Consider the following 16374-nt stretch of genomic DNA (forward strand, 5'->3'; position numbering starts at 1 on the left):
CTTAGCGTGCTCAGATTTTTCATTAATGCTCAGATTTACTTTTATTGTGATGTTATTGCACATTTAACTGCCTTCCCCTTTTATGTATCTCATTATGTTGATGCACCTTGGAACAGCACTGCCAAGCAACAGCCTATATAAATACAGCTTGTCGTGACATCTCCCCAGCACGACACCGTGTCTGGCACACATGGGATTCAGCCCAGCAGAGGCTCAGCACTGCAACAGCCAGGGACGACGGGCCAGTGTGAGTCCCCAAAGCTGTAAATAAAGGCTCTCTTCAGTTACTGCCTGCAGAAACCAGTGCAAGATGTTGTTCCCAGCCAGATCTGACCTCTGGATTTCCCCACTCAGTAGGCACCAACATTGCAGAGCCTCAGGCAGCTCCTTCCTGGGATGAAGGAGATGTTGGGCTGAAAGCCAAACCCCACCACCTGGACGGCATTTCTCAGCTAGCAGAGGGTGCCCCAGGGAGAAGGGGGCAGGTGAGCTATGCAAGTGCTACTGAGGAGCAGGGGTTTTTGCACACAGACATGGGAGACAGGAACCCCCAGCAGAAATCGCATGCCAACAGAGCAGGTAGCTCAGCCGAGCAGGATGGAAACACCTGGAGTTCATATATATAATTTATGTGCAGCAGTGTGTATAAGGCTACCTCTGCCACAGATGACTGGAAGAGGAGAAGGGGCACAAGGCCAGGCTGGGTCATGTGTTACACCACAATTCTGCATTTAGCTACCCTTGGTCGCCCTACAGTCTTCCTGGATGCTGTGCCTGATCTTTGGTTTTCATCTCAGTACAGCTCTAGGAGGACATGAGCTGCCACACAGGCAGAAGGTAAAAGCCAGACACTACAAGTCCTCATCCACCTACCTCAGCTTTTCTTCTAGCAAGATATTCACTAATAGCAGGCACAGAAGAAAAAAAATAATATATATAGCATTGGGCCCTAGCATCACCTTGCACAGAGCATTCTTCCGACACGTGTTACCTTTACCTTCCTCCCCATCACTCGCTTAAAATCCTTGTAAACATCTGTGCATGGATTAATTTTGTGCATGTGAGCATTTGCCGGTGTGCTTGGGTCTTATTTAATCAGGATGCTACTTAGGGAAGCACAGCCTTCACACCAAAGGAGCATGCGCTTACTGGAAGCTGCAGGAACCTTCTGGCATGGGCATGCCGACACCTCTGGCAATAGAAGCCCTGATTCAGGATGGCTCCTCTGGCTCCTGCCACTCTCCAGCTGAGAAGGGACATTCAGTCTTGGAAATTCAAGTATTTGCTGATGAAGCACAAATTAAGAGGCTGAACATCTGTTCTGTGGGAAATTCCAGCAGGGGAGACTAGCTCCAAATCACAACAAGGACAGCTAAAATGTTGATGTTTCTTACAAGGCAAATTCAAAACTCCTTCAATTAGCAGCTCCTCAACAGATTTCCTTTCAACTTTTCCCTTTCATTTCACTTAAACTTGCATATTATACAATAAGATTTAAATTATTTTTTTTTCCTAAGGCAATTTCAAACACTAGCCAAAAGCAAAAACAACATTGCCAGCTTCCCTCATCCCTCCCCACACCACCATTGAAAAATTCCATTGCAATCAACACTTTTTTCTATTCAACTGTTGATTTCAATAAATGGTTTGTTTTGGCAGAATTTGCACTGCCAGCAGTTTTTAACCACACAGATAAGGGCCCTCTGGTTTTGCAGCAAGTGCCTCCTGGCTCTGCAGAAACTGTTCTGACTCTCGTAAAACATTTTGGACCATCTTTATTAGATTTGATGAGGCCATGGACTGGGGAGATTGCACACCAAAGGTGTTACAGAGCAACTAAAGAAGACATAACTAGAAAACAAGGCAGCAAGGTATTTCAGAAAGAGATAGGGTCAGGAACAGTGACAAAAGACAGAAATACTTGCACCTGCCAGGTAGGCGTGTGTAAGACACGACTGCCTGTGCCAGGAAGCTCTAAACAACTGCATTTCCACCAAACCTTGTTCATAGAGTTTTCCTTCAATATTATATGGAGATGATGGGCTAATTTTCTACTTTTGATAGTTCTGTTGAGGAAGGTGTCAGCCAAGGATAACAGGGCTGCTTCAATAAAGGTAAATACATGCTTACGTCTCATTTTAAGCAACAGAACCAATTCTATATACCTGCACTGGAAGAAAAATCTATTTTCACTACTTGCCCAAGTGATTGCTTTGCCAGCCATGGCTCAGTTTGCTGGCACAGAGAATGCCCCCAAAATGGGGTGCGAGAGTACCTGGATGGCGGGTTTGCTAGGGCTGCATTTATAGACTCAGGAAGGACAACGCAGCATGGAAAATAGCTTGGCACTGTTTTCTACCACTTTTGTTTGGTTCTTGTATCATATTTTTCTGGGTAGCTGGACAGAAAAGGCTGTGTGACATTTTCCTCATTCTTTGACTCCTTTACACTTAGAGATGGATTGAGAAGCAGACCCAGTCCTGAGGATTGTGGTTGACATTTGCAATTAACACAGGGGCTTAAACTGTTGGTGATGAACCCCTATAGTCTTGTGACATTGAGCCAGAACTGTCCAGGCCCTGCTGGGGAGCAGCAGAAGGAACCACTCCCTTCCAGTGCTCGTCACCCTATTGGCAGGCAGGAAACATGTCTGGAGTCTGCAAGGAAGCTTTTTCAGAGGAGGAGTTTTCACCCTTCATACAGTTTAACGGAGCTTCCAAATCTCCCCATAGCCTGAGCTTAGTGTGGTCCCGACAGCACAGCAGCCCTCAGTATCACCTCTCCCCTTTCCTGGGGCTTTTCTAGTCCGGGCCCAGTACCAACCACAGGGACACACAGAATCTCAGCTGGTGCAAGTGCTTTATAAGCCTAATAGCTACTAGCCACACTGCCTCTCTAATAACAAGGTTTCTGACCTGGCAGGTTTGTAAAACCAGTCCTGGCTTCAACAGCCCATTAACTGAGCTTCTCAGATTTTAACACAAAAGAGTTGCTCTTGGAGGACTGCAAGCACCATAGCAGTTACTGCTCGAGGCAGAGCAGGCAGGAAGCGGTCCCTCAGTGTGCAGCACCATCTCGAGCAAAGGAAAGGAATGGAAACACCCACAAGTGTGCCTCAGGAAGAGAACACTAGGGATCCTCCAGCCCAAACTGGTGCTGTCCTTGCAGAAAGTGCTTAAATAAATGCTATTCAGCTGTCAATTTCCACTCAGGACAGCTTTAAAACAGTCAACATCTTGATGTGAACACCTGCAGGGATCCCCAGTCCTCTGGGAAGGGGAGGGAGGATCCAGACAACATGTATTTAACTGCATGCATCCAAGTGAGGGTTTAGGAATGTTAAATGGAATGTAATATAGTAATAGCCTCAAAAGGAAAAAACCACCCAACCAAATCACTTACCATATCTCATTGAAAGGAAACTGCACAGTATCAATGAAGAAAAAAAGCAGAATGCAGAGATTTCTAAGCTCAGAAAAGAGTGGTACATTTCCTTAGACTGACCCCACCCCTTTCACATAAGTTACAGATCATCATCCTAAAGCTTCTGGTTCACATCTATGCCTATGCAAGATGGAGCCTATAGGGATGGTATGTGTTCAAAGCAGCTCTGCACTTCCTCCATCTGTCCATTGCTCATTTCTTAATGGCACAGTTAGCAAATGCATTCATCACTAATTCTGCAGTTGCTGGTAACCTCCACAGCTGAATCAAATGCAGATTTGCTAAGGAGCCCTGCTAACACTTTGCAGCTGGAATCCAGCACTACTTGAAGTTTGCAATTCTGTGCACTCCAGATTTTGGCAGGTCTCTTTATAACCACATACCTAAAGGCATCGTAAACATACCCACTCCTCTCCAACACATGCAGTCTGTCCAATCTCCAGAGCATCACAGTATAACAACACTCCTGAGAAATACAGCCTTCCTGTTGGATGTGCAGTCTTGGAACGAGTAATTGGAAAAGCTTCCTTCTCCCCAAGACAGCAACCTGCTCCAACCCCTGCCCCAACTGAGGTGCATTTGGGAACCAAAGAAGTGCCGATACCTTCTAGACCAGCAAGGTACCCTAGGAACTGTGTTAACATTTGGTGTCTCCTGACTTGCCATACCAAGCCTTATATTTTCAGAAATCCTTTAAATATTCTGAAATGCCTTCCTAGGAAAGAGTGATTAGCACAGGCTTACTGCTGACAAGGGAAAGACAGATACAGCTCTGGAGGTGGAGACAGAAAGGTAAAGCTTGCAAAAAAAATCTGGGAGAACAGCCCAGCGAGGGGGAGACTGCAAACATCAGAAGGGGAATGAAGACAGGAGGGGCCCCTAAACCCACCTGGATACATTTGGGAGAATCACATCGGCATCTCTCACAAAATACTGCCTCCTTGGAACATGCACAGCCAAGGGAACAATCTGATTCACTTAGCAATAGTCTCATCATGCAGGTGGTGTTCATGAAGCAGCCCAAAGGACATATTTGCCCCATCACTACACCCAGAGATGCCATGTACCTGCAGTACAGTGTACTTAGGTCAGCACGCACACGTGCCATACACCCACACCAGTGGCATCAGCTGAAGGAGTGCTGAGTACTTACAGCTCTCACTCAACCCACAGCCCCCAGGACCAGCAGCTGCTCCACATCATTGACCAGTCAGGTATCTCAGGGACGGGTGTGCAATGAGGACCTGATGCTGGGAAGCCAGCTGGAAACAGACTGGGAAGTAGAGGCAGCCGCAGTCCAAAAGCCGAGATACAAGCACTTCCACGGAGGGAGAAGAGAGTGATCTAGACCCAGTGGGTGCCAAGCACATCCACCCACCTGCACAATAACACAGCCAAGCACAGCATTATAGGTGACCTCACAACACCTGTGTATTTACCCCCAAAGTCAGGTGCACCTGCACAGCACAAGAAGCTCCTTAAAGCTCTTCCTCATTGCACCGGAGCATCTGCAAAATGGTCTCAGGCATCAGGAGGGGTCCTTCAACACCTCTCAAGGATTCCAAAATCATAACTGCATGGGCTGTGCTCTGCCCAACTGTCCATGATCCTCTGTGAGCACACCAGCCTTGTGGTGATCGCTGCTGTGCTGCTTTAGCATTTCTCCAGGTAAAGCTCCAAGCACTCTCTGCAGAGATGGGCAGTCAGCAAGTGCTCAGTGCAGCAGCAGCACAATAAATGCAGGCAACGCGCATGCTGCCCTGTGTCCCTGTTGGGGAGGTTTTGCTTCAGTTCTCAATCACTTCAGCTAAGAAGGAGGATCCCTTGGAATAAAATTATCTTTTTATTTGATGGCTGGGGCAGCAATGAGCAGACATAGTTCATCTAGAAGCCTCGAAATGATGGAAAAAGACACTGTGGTGTTTCACAAGACCCTTGTCCTACTGGTTGTTTGCATCCCTTTGTTCTGAAATGAGCTAACTGGGATCACACGTACACTGCACAACACAGGCAGGGACACACAAACCAGCAGCTAGTCCATACTGGAAGCAGTCCAACCCTGCCAGCATCATGCTCTACCTGCACCAGCCAGCGCAGGGGAAGTCTTGGTTTGTTATTCTGGACTGAGGGGAGTGCTCTGCTTCCATTATCTGAGATAGCCCAGATTTTTCCAACTTGCCTCTCAGTTTAGTGCTGCTTTGTGATGTACAGATGCTACTGAAGGCCAGAAGCTACTACAGCATTTTATAGGAATCAGAGAACAAGAAACAGGCAGCGGTACCTCTGCCTATCTGAATCAAACTTGCTGTTTACCTCTACTTAGAGAAAAAGCACTGGCTCACAGCAAGAGGCACATGGCGAGTAACCACACAGTCTTCGACTCACAGGCATTAAAATGTTTGTGCTTCCCTACTCGAGAGGCAACATTGGATTGTCCCCACAAACACACACACTGCACAAGCCACAAACAACCTTCCCATGAATCTACCGCACACGTAAGGTATGAGGCTCACGTGATGGTTACCAAACACGTTGCCTACATCTCTGCAAAAGATGCCAGCAGAAGAGGACACTCAGAACCAGAGGAACAAGGCAAAAAAATTAAAAGGTTCAGATCAACATGGAAATCTTTGGACCAAACCTTACAGTGAATGTCTTCTGTAGAAAGCTGGTAATAGAGAAACAAGCTCTATGCCCAACTCCCAACCCAGCTTTAATTTTTCAAAACAAGAAGCTGCTTGACAGTTTTTCCTCATCAAAACAAAATTAATCCCAGTATTGCATCTCTCTACTCAAAAACATATCCAGAGGGACTGTAGAGCGATTCACACCCACAACCGCTACAGGAAACCGTTTGCACTCGAAGTGTAACAAGCCAACACTGATTCACCCACATAATTACAGGCAGACACTGATTCACAGCTACTGCAACTGCAGACAGACTGACTCACAATCAAAGCAACCGCAGACAGACCCAAGGCTCACAAGCACAACTGGAAATACAACCATGCTGACAATACCCAGAGTCTGCAACCATATGTACACACAAAACCTTGGGAAACTAGCTGGCACCCTAACAAATGCAAACAAGGCTAGCCAAGCCCTGCGCTTTTTGCCGGCACCCTTGACCTTCACCCCACAGCCATCTTTCCTTCACTGATGAACAATATACACACCTCAGCAATTGTTCCTTCCCTGACAGCCCTCACACTTGCCAAGTGCAACTGTCAAAGCCTGAACAACCCAGGAGCAGAGCCGTATGATGCATATTCAGACACTCCATGCATACAGGCACAGTACATGTATATGGTGCAAGACATCAATGTGCATCCTCTTTGATACCATGTATCAGTGCACTGACTGCGCTGACTTAGGGTTTCCAGAATAGAAATAAATGCAAGCAAGTATAATACATTTAGCCTACGGGCAAAGGAGATGGCAAAAGACTCACCACTGGGCAAAAGCTTGAAAGGCAGGATTATTTACTACACTCTCTGGCTGGGTATGTAATTATGTCAGTGTTCAGCCTGGGTATTGTGCTACTTTTTGTAAACAGTTGGCAGGAATACTCCTACTGAGATGAGGGGCTGGGCTGCTTCTCCAGTGTTGAGAGGAGCAGGCTGAAAAGGACAAGGTCTATGTAGGGAAAGAGAAACAGGTGAAGGAATGGATTAAGCAGGAAAGACGAACGAGAAGCTGAGAGTGAAGCGGGACAGGCAGCAGTCTACAGACAAAGAAAGAGGAAAGGAGAAAGAACAGAAGGAGGAAAGCTGCATAATGCAGACTTGTGATAAGAAGCTCCAGAAGCTAGGAAAGGCAGCAGCCTCCCAGTACCGAGCGTGTCGCGCAGCGGTGCAGAGAATGCATCTGTGCATACCCGCGTGCTGAGCTCTGCTGTGCACTACGAACCAGGAGGAGGCTCCAGGAGAAAGGACACAGCCTCCAGCCAAGCATGTGCCATGGGGCCCAGGTGCAGCCACAACCCCTCCAGTTGCTGGGAGTTCTCTCAGAAAAGAGCAGGAGTGTCGGTCTTGCGCGCTCCTGCCTCTGTGCACGTGTGCGCGCACTGCAGGGCACCCAGCCACCGCAGGCACTGGCTGAAGGGTAGGCTGGCAAACTCCACCAAAACAGCATCACCTCAAAACAGCCTGAAATCCTTTATCCTCCAGGGTAAAGAAAAAGTGAAGAGACAGACTACAGAAAGGAGATGACTTGCCTGAACCGCACATAGCATCTTCTAGTTGTAGGCTGGACCTGCCTCACCACCTGTTATTTTTCTTCTTTACGCTTCCCACAAGGAAGCTAAGAGGACCAAGAGGTGCAGGAGCAAACCTGCTCTGCTGCTGCGGTCAGAACAACTCAGGTGAGATGCCATTCAGAGCTGCTCTTGCCAGCTAGCCCACCTCAGCAGGATCTCATCAGAGGGTCCCGCTTCTCTCTTTCTGTCTGAGGACACTGCTGCATTTGTGGCCAGGCAGCAGCAGGTTCAGGGGAGAGACTACAGATGCAATTGGCCACGGAAATTAACTATTTGCACAATTATACTTCTCTTGTCCAGAAGAGAATCATTCTGGCAGAAGGCAGAGCGAGGAACAATGGATAAGTGTTGCAGTGGGGACTGTCTAACGCTTAATTGCATTATGCTACTCCTTTTTAATGATCCATATCTCAGTCGTAGTAACTCTGGGGGGAGGACGAAAGATATGGACCTCTTTTTCCTTTCCTCCCATACCAGCCTCAGAGACTGCAGCCCCCAAAACTCCTTTTTCTCCCCCCTTCCTCCCCACCCCGACACAGCATCAGTGCCCATTAGGCCTGGCTGCAGGATTCAGGGGGAAATTTGACTTTGCTTTACTATACCTCTCTCCCCGCTCACCCCTTCCCCTGCATTCACCGTCCAGCTCCACGAAAGGGGCTCAGGATCGTCCTCGCCCAGAGGTTTTCCATCGCAGCCGCTCACACCTCTCCCCGCTCTGCAGCCGGCAGTGCGAGGCGGGCGGGCTGGAGCCCCGGGGGTCCCCAGCGGGGAGGACCCCGGCACAGCTCGGGCGGCCGCTGTGCTCCGGAGCGGCACGCTCCGGAGTTGCTCCGACCCCGCGGCCACCCTCCCGAGCCCCCTGCCCGGGGGATGCAGGCGGAGCAGAGCCCCCATTCCCCCGCGGGGCCGCTGCTCCCCCTATTGTTCACCGGCCCGTAGACAATAGCCGGGGGATGGCGTAGCACCCGGGAGCCCCGTCCCCGGCCGGGGGCTCCGCGCTGCCCCCCGTCACCCCCGCCAGCCCCAGCGGGGCAGTTACTCGCTACTCGGTGCGGCCGCCGGGGAGGCGCGGAGCGGAGGGGACCGGGGGGGAGCGGGGGACGCGAACCGCCGCCGCGCCCCGCACGCACTCACCGCCACGCCGGCTGCCCCAGCGGGGGGGCAGCCGGAGCCCGCTCTGCACCGCACCGCTCCGCACCGCCGGGCTGCGCGCCCCCGAGCCCGCCGTGCCGCCCGGCCGGGGCTGCCAGCCGCCGCCTGCGCGCTCCTCCAGCCGCGGCGAGGGAGGGAGAGAGGGAGGGAAGCAGCATCCCCCCGCCTTCCTCCTTCTCCTCCTCCTCCCGCGCCCCGGAGGAGGGTTTACCCACCCGCGTTGTGCGGAGCTGCCCTCCCCGCAGCACGGGGCGGCGAGGACGGGGCGCTGCCGCTCTCCCTGACCCGGCTTGGGGCCACCACCCCAAGCGATGCCCCCGGGGCCCTCCGCCCAGCCCCGGCCTCACAGCATCGCGGCAGCCCCTGCCATCCTTTCCGCGCAGGAGGACGAGCAGAGTAAGGCTGGCTGCTCCCAACATCTACCTGTTGAAGGGGGGAGATCCCCAAAGCGCTGGCGCTCTGCAAGGAGGTGGCCAGCACCCCAGCTCCTGTCAACCCGTCTCCTCACTGCAAGGCCTGGCTGAATCCTGGTCTGCTGGCAGGGCAGCGAAATTTGGCCCTCAACTTGAAATTGTTGAGATTTATATTGCAATAAAACAGCACGCAGAGGAAAACAAATGCAGAGAAGGGGGGAGGAGGAAGAGAGGGTAAAATGCAGCAAGGAGTAGGCAGCAAAAACAAGGACTGATTCAGCGTGGCAGTGCCAGGATCCCAGAGGAAGGTGATGTGAGATGTGCTGGACAGAGCTGGCTGGGCTTTGGAGCTTTTGCAGAGCCACACAACAGTGAAGCTGGGAAGGCAAAAGCTGACAGTAAGGCGCGCTCAAAATATATTGTCCCTGCAGAGCTCGCCTTGTTAAACACGCACTGCAAGACTCAGCCGCAGCTGTGACTCCAAGGTACATAACCATTCCTCCATCACTGAGGATGCGGGATGAGACAAAGTATCATCACCGCAGGCATTACTGACCACTCCAAAATATCTCTAACATACTCTTGGGTTTAAATACTTAAAATAACACATACTTAAGAGCAAGGGCCATCAAGGCATGAGCAATTAAATCCAGTTTAACTGTCAGTTCTCTGCATTTTTGCATCAGAAGATGACCCAGTTCTTGCTTCCAGGAGAATGTTAGAGGCAATCACTGTTCTACCTTATCCCTACAAACCACTGCCATCCTGACTTCAGTGAGATAGGAGCATTCATCATGACTTGTTTCTGGACAGCAGGAAGAGAACATAGGGTCTCTTTCAAAGCAAAACTTCATCTCTCTATGATTGAGCATGGTCTTTATTAATCCAGGTATCCAGACCTGTATCTGCTACCAGCAGTTCAAATGCCAGTGAAGTTCTGCTTTCCTCTGCTGGATAGGGGCTGTAGGCAAGATCCAATGAGCCTCACAAGATCTGAAGACCAATGTCTCAAGCAAAAACTAAGAGTAGTCCAACACAGTTCCCCTACAATCAAATCTGACATCTCTTAGACCAGAGGAGGAAGAGTCCTTAGTGTTATCGCAACACTCTGATCTCTTACAGGGACTGTGTGACTACCATGAAGAGTATGTAATCAAGATAAGTTTCTCCTCCCCTCAACACCACATCCAACCCTCACCAACGGAGATTAAATACACACAGGACAATTCTGAAACATCAGCAACCAGGCCTTCAAGTTATTTCTGATCTCTGAGAGCTATTTTGCCTGATCTGCAGGAACTTATTGAGATCTTGTATGGACAGCCAACATTTTAATTGTCCTTAGACTGCTCATACATGAATGACAGCAACCAGTAATGGGCTGTTCCCATTAAAAAAAAAAATAAAACCTGTTTCTGCATTGAATTCCTCCCGCCATAATCTAAAGCATCACTCAGGAAGAGACCTGTGCGTGCATGCCAGCAGAGGAGCTTTTCTGTAGTCTCCACAACTGGGGCAAATCATAGGATCATAGGAAAATTCATATTGGAAGAGATTTCACTACATCATCCAGTCCAACCTCCCACTCAAAGCACTGTCAGCTAAGGAAGAGGCCTGTGAGCAACACAAGTTGGCCATACTTATTCACACTGAATTTCTGCTTACATCTAAGTTGTCCCCAAGGCACATCATCTGTTCCTGATTTATATGATTGTGAACCCAAGAGTGTTAGCAAGGGAACAGCGAAGAGCTCAGAGTGGAGTCCCAAGGCACAGCCATTCCCCTGGCTGAAAGCCCCAAGGATCTAGTTCACCATCTTCCCACTGGAAGGTGACACTCCGTTGGAGAATATCACTAAGATGATCATGTCCAGAGGTGGGACCAGGCACAGGGCCTGGCTAACTCAAGAACATTGGTTGCCTGGAAGGTGAGAGAAGAGGCCCTAATACTTGTTTCCTCCTCCTTTCTAAACTGACTCAGCTGCTGGCATGAACTACCTTGGATATAACAGGCATGAAACAGAATCAGCGAGACAAGCATATCTGGAGACAGAACTGACTCAGGATTTTAAATGGCTCATACTGAAGAACATTCCAAGATTTACAAATTTAAGTAGTGCTAACAATAGTCACAGGCAACAAAAACCATGCTTCTCTTGAGGCCTGTCCATCCATGAGCAACAGCCATACAGACTCCCCCAGGAGCAACATATCTCACTCCTCTCTGATACGCCTTCTCCAAAGACTGCCTCCTCTGCTCAGAGGTCTCCTCTGACACTGGCAGCAGCCTGAAATAATCTTGGGCATGAGGCCCTTTATCAGATGAGTTTTTCCAAGAATCTAAAAATAAAATTAAAACCCTCCCCTTGTAGCCATACCACACACCAAGTTCTCCATACAAAGATAGGGGAAGTGGCCATAATTGGGGTCAGACAGGAAAGAAAGCACAAGGTTAGAAATTACAAGGGAGTTGCTAAGAGCAGAGCAAGAGATACAGCATCTAAGAAGCACCCTAAATGAGGAGGTCAGTGGACATGCACATTGCAACTCTCTCCGTCCCTCCAGATGTGCTGATCCACACTATACCAGCTCATGCAAATCCTTAGCAGAGTGGCACCTGTGAACCACAGCAAGGCCTGCTTCTGGCTGCCAAGTAGCAATAATTAAAATCTCCACCAGCCAAATCCTTCCTGGATTACAGAGGCCACACCAGATAGACTCCAAAGTTTTGCCTGATCTGTGCCTCTTATGGTTTGACTGCAACAATAAGGGGTGGCTGCCTCACCCCACCAGCTAGCCCTCCACAGGCATCAAGGGAGGTCCTGTTAACAATAGGAGCAGTGGAACTCCTCCTTCAGCCCAGCCAGAGCCAAAAGCCAACTGACCCCTACTGGAGAGGAGTAATCCTACCGGCTGGCTAGCCCATGATGACAGAGTTAAGACACAAGGGCCATTCAGCAGTAGCACAGGATGCCTTTGAACAACAGGGGATGCTGTCAGGGGAAAAGGCTTTGGGCAGGGAAGAAGGCATTAACTAGCTCAAGAAGTCCAGCTTTAGACAACCTTTTCTTTGGGGCGGTAGCGGTAGTGTTATCAATAGTTGGAATTAGCTAGCTGGACTTGTCTTGATCTCTGCTCTGTTTAGAAGGAAAGGTAACCCTCCACTAAGAGCATCAGTCTCTGTGGATACATCCATCAATTTAGGAGGCATAAAAACATCTTGTGAAACCTGTAAGCAATTATCTTTTAATGCACTGCTCCATAAAGCTTTTCATTTTCTTCTTAAAATATATAGCCTGCCTCACCCCCACCCCGCTCTCCTTTACCTGTTGGAACACATCTACCTGAACTCTGACACAGTCCAGGAGATGGCTTTGAGGCAAAACCTTTCTTATTGTGATCAAGGTTAAAATCTGGCTGTCACCATATTACTGAAGAGAAATCTCTCAAAATGGAAGTACAGCAGCCTGGGAACATCTTTCTAATAGTTAGCTAAGCCTTTTCTTCCCATCACGCTGCTCAACTAGCCAGAATAAAAGTATGCTTAGTTTTAGGTCCTTGCTACAGTGCCTTCGAACTGAACGGAATTGCAGACTTAACCCCTACTATAACAAAGCAGGAGGGTCATTTCTGAAGGTGCAGGCTGGAGCAAGAGCTTAGCACAGCTCCAGCACACCCACCTCTTTGGAAGCAAGTCCATGCCATCCACATTCATTCCACTAACACCCATACTCAGGATCCAAGGCAGCTGGCTGCAGTTATGTTGCAATGGCTGGGAAGGAGGACTGAGCCAGGGAATAGATGACCTTCCCCAGTGCTGAAAGGCAGAAGGGCAGTGTGCCAGGGGAGACATGCCCCAGTGACACACAGCTCCCCGGGGGCACTGGGTGGTGCAGACCTGCTCCAAGGCTAAAGGCTCATCAGCACAGGGAGGGCACAGCAGTTAGAAAGGCCCCGACCACCTTGTGTGCGGGCACCTGCTGTGGCATGGAGTGGGTCCTGTTTTACACCCCCACAGAAGCTAACCCTGAGCACAGCAGAGTCCTTTACACCAGCACTGTGTGAGGTGGCCTCTGCAAGCTGACATCCACATCCACTTTGAGGCCCTCTCATGTTGCTGGAGGAGGGAAACAGCCCACAGTCACTAAGCAGACAGGTGACCAGAACAAAACACGCTCTGGCTGCATAAGTGTCCAGCTTCTTCCCTGAAAGCTGCTGGTCCCACTCACCACTAAGGAGCACCATGCTGACACCCCCCTCACAAAGAGCTGAGAGAAGAGGGATCTCTTCTTCCATCACCCCTTCCTCAAAGCGCTCAGAGCCACCTCAGCCCTGCAGTCCCAACTCCTGCCCCGCCCTCCTGGTGCTACCCTGTTCTCACTCTCCACCACCATCACGCCAGCTGCCCCTTCTCCCCACCCACATGCTCCTTTGCAACTGTAGCAGCGTCAGAGCTGTGGCTGCTGCCTGGTGCTTTATTAGCCCATCTCCATGGCAACTCACCTACAGCTTAACTCAGAGACCCCACCTCGCCTCGGCCATAAATCAGCCACCCGCCTGCATCCTCGGTCAGAGACAGGGGTCACCGCTCATCCCGCATGCTGCTGGGAGCCTTGCTGCCACCGTCCCAGCCTCTCAGCTGGGGCTGTCCCATGCAGGCAGCAGGCACGGCAGAGCTGCTGTTTGCCCTCTGTGGCACCGCGTTTGCACTCCTCAAGCAAAGTCTAATTGTCATCCAAAGAAATGGTATCAAAAAACTGGTGGTTTTCCCAGTTTGCAGGCAAACTAGAGCCACCCATGCAAACCAGCAATGAGCTGGTGCTTCCTCCTTTGGGCAGGGAGCAGTCCTAGGCCAGCCCCCAGCAAACAGGCATAGCACTGGGTGAGGCAGAAAGGGAGCACCTCCTTCCCCCATGGTAAGGGAGCTCCTTCCCCTCCTTGTCCGTGGTAAAGCCCTCAAAGCCTACCAGGAGGAAACAAAGAGCCACCTAAAATGCTCTACTGTCCCTTGTCTCCAGAAACAGCTGAAAAGCAAACTTTCCCCTAGCACAGTCCAAAGGCAAGGCTCCCCTTCAAAGTGTTCCCTCATCAAGACTGTCCTTTGGGCACCACCTTACCAGTAAAACCACTGGCTGTTATCTCACATGTGCTGGCAAGTTAAAAGTAGGTGACTGGTAAGAATCTGCTGGTCACCACAAAAGCAAACATTTCCACACACTTTTCCCCTGTGGCACTGGGAAGGGGCTGCAGGGCATGCTGCTCTTTTTGCCCTCGCAAACACACAGCTAAAATGTATTCTTGCTGCCGAAGCTCTCCACCTCTAAACCTTAGACTTAGAAAATGGAGAGAGCTTTTCCTTTGTATCCCATATGTCATGCAGTTTGTCACTTCATTCATACATTTTTCAAGAACCTGATAGTGTTGGGGCTAAATCTTGGCAACACAAATGCAAAGGTGGCTCCCACCACCAGAAGTTTGGTCTACAGAAGCCTAGCAAAGTAAGTGAGAAAGGAAGCATCATCTTTAGAAGCTGTTGGGTCATTGCAGGGCTGTGCTGGTGGGCAGAGGAAGGTAATGGGCTAAGGCGGAGTCATCAAATGGCTCACTTAAGGTCACAGACACAATCCATGACAAAACAGGCAGGTCTAACATGCACTAGTTGAAAAGATGATGATTTTTGCTCACCTTTCCACATTCTCCAAGAGGTACTGATCTACATGTATAATCAAGGGATGCTTGAGGCACAGTGCAGTGTTTCTATACAAGATCACATAATCCTTGCTGCTTTAGATAAGGGCTTCAGTTTATCTGGGGTTTTACCCATACCCATGCAACCAAAGACCAAAAAGCTCTTCTTGCAGGACACTGCAGAGCTTGAGGTCTGTGCCTCAGCAGATCCTGGCAAAGTGAAGAGCTGGAGCCTTGTTTCCATGACAAAACATGTCCATCCAAATCTCTAAAAGCCAGGTCCAACTCTATGGAGAAGTACCAGACCTCTTTTAGCAGGAACAGTTCCCTCAAATTTCAAAAACTATATGCTGGCAGTGGAACAAATCCATAAAAGCTAATGGGCCTGAAGGAGACTGTATTTGTCCTCCAGTCACTTGGCAGGGGGAAAATGAACCTGGAGAGAAAGACCTGTTCACATACTCTTTCTTTTCTCTTCTGCAGTTACAATAGCCGCATCAGTTCAAAAATCCCCCTGTGGAGTATTAAGGTTTTAGATGCCTCAGCATTTCTATTTCTAACATTGCACATGCTTGTCAAGTCCAAATATGTTTAAGCAATTTAGTTACCTAATGCTCATCTAAATCAAGTGCTTTGGAAGGATGGCTTTAAGAGTCCTGCTTGTTTGCTTTTCTGATCCAGGGTCCTTCTAGATTTATCTCTGCACCCAAAACTGTGAACTCATTTTTTTATTTCAAAAGGAAGTGGAGAGTGCCATGAAGCTGAAACCTGGAACTTGAAACAGAGCCAAATATGAGGAGGTTCATGCTAAAAAATGCAGAAGTTGACAACACTAGCTGAAGTGTTTGGAAAATGTCCTATGTTCATATTACATGGAATATGTTATTCCAGGTCTTCCCTCCCCTCCAAATACCTTCCTCAGCTTTCTTTGTCAAGTCAAAGGAGACCCTGGCCTCATCATAGCTTGATAAACTGAGCTCAGTTTACAGCTATACACCAAACCGCAGTGAGCCTCCTGGCATAAATACATTGCTGAGCTTCAGGAGCAAAGGCCATTAGGAGGATAAATCCCAAGGGAAGTATAAACTCTAGTGCACTCAGGAACCTGCCACATCTGGAGACTGACTGTACTTTCGTCAAAATGGCAATTTTGGGATCCTCTCCATCAAGCAGGATAGTTATCCACACAATATGGTTGTGGATAGAGCCTGTCAGCAGGAGAGCGGAAGTTTCCTAAAGACTTCAGCTGAACCTGCTACTTTAACAAGAGCTCCAAATGTCACCACATTGCCTGTACCATAGTTTCTGAAAGGATTAATATCTTGCCATGTTTGGTAAACTTTACAAGGACCACAGGAAGCTGAGGGACATGCAACTGCCCAACACTTAGTGGATCTCATCAGCTTTAATTACCTGAAAC

General features: G+C 49.3%; 1 protein-coding gene across 2 annotated transcripts in view; it reads right to left on the bottom strand.

Annotated features, from left to right (window-relative positions):
• GABRA3 (gamma-aminobutyric acid type A receptor subunit alpha3) overlaps positions 1–8918 on the bottom strand; it is an 81135-nt gene extending 72217 nt beyond the window's left edge. For both annotated transcript variants that reach the window (XM_064463167.1, XM_064463166.1), the window contains exon 1: positions 8837–8918. The gene's annotated coding sequence lies outside the window, so the exon portion shown is untranslated. The remainder of the gene's footprint in view (positions 1–8836) is intronic.
• Positions 8919–16374: the final 7456 nt, after the last annotated feature.

The sequence above is a fragment of the Phalacrocorax carbo genome, chromosome 11, assembly GCF_963921805.1.
Source record: "Phalacrocorax carbo chromosome 11, bPhaCar2.1, whole genome shotgun sequence".
Taxonomy (NCBI): Eukaryota; Metazoa; Chordata; class Aves; order Suliformes; family Phalacrocoracidae; genus Phalacrocorax; species Phalacrocorax carbo.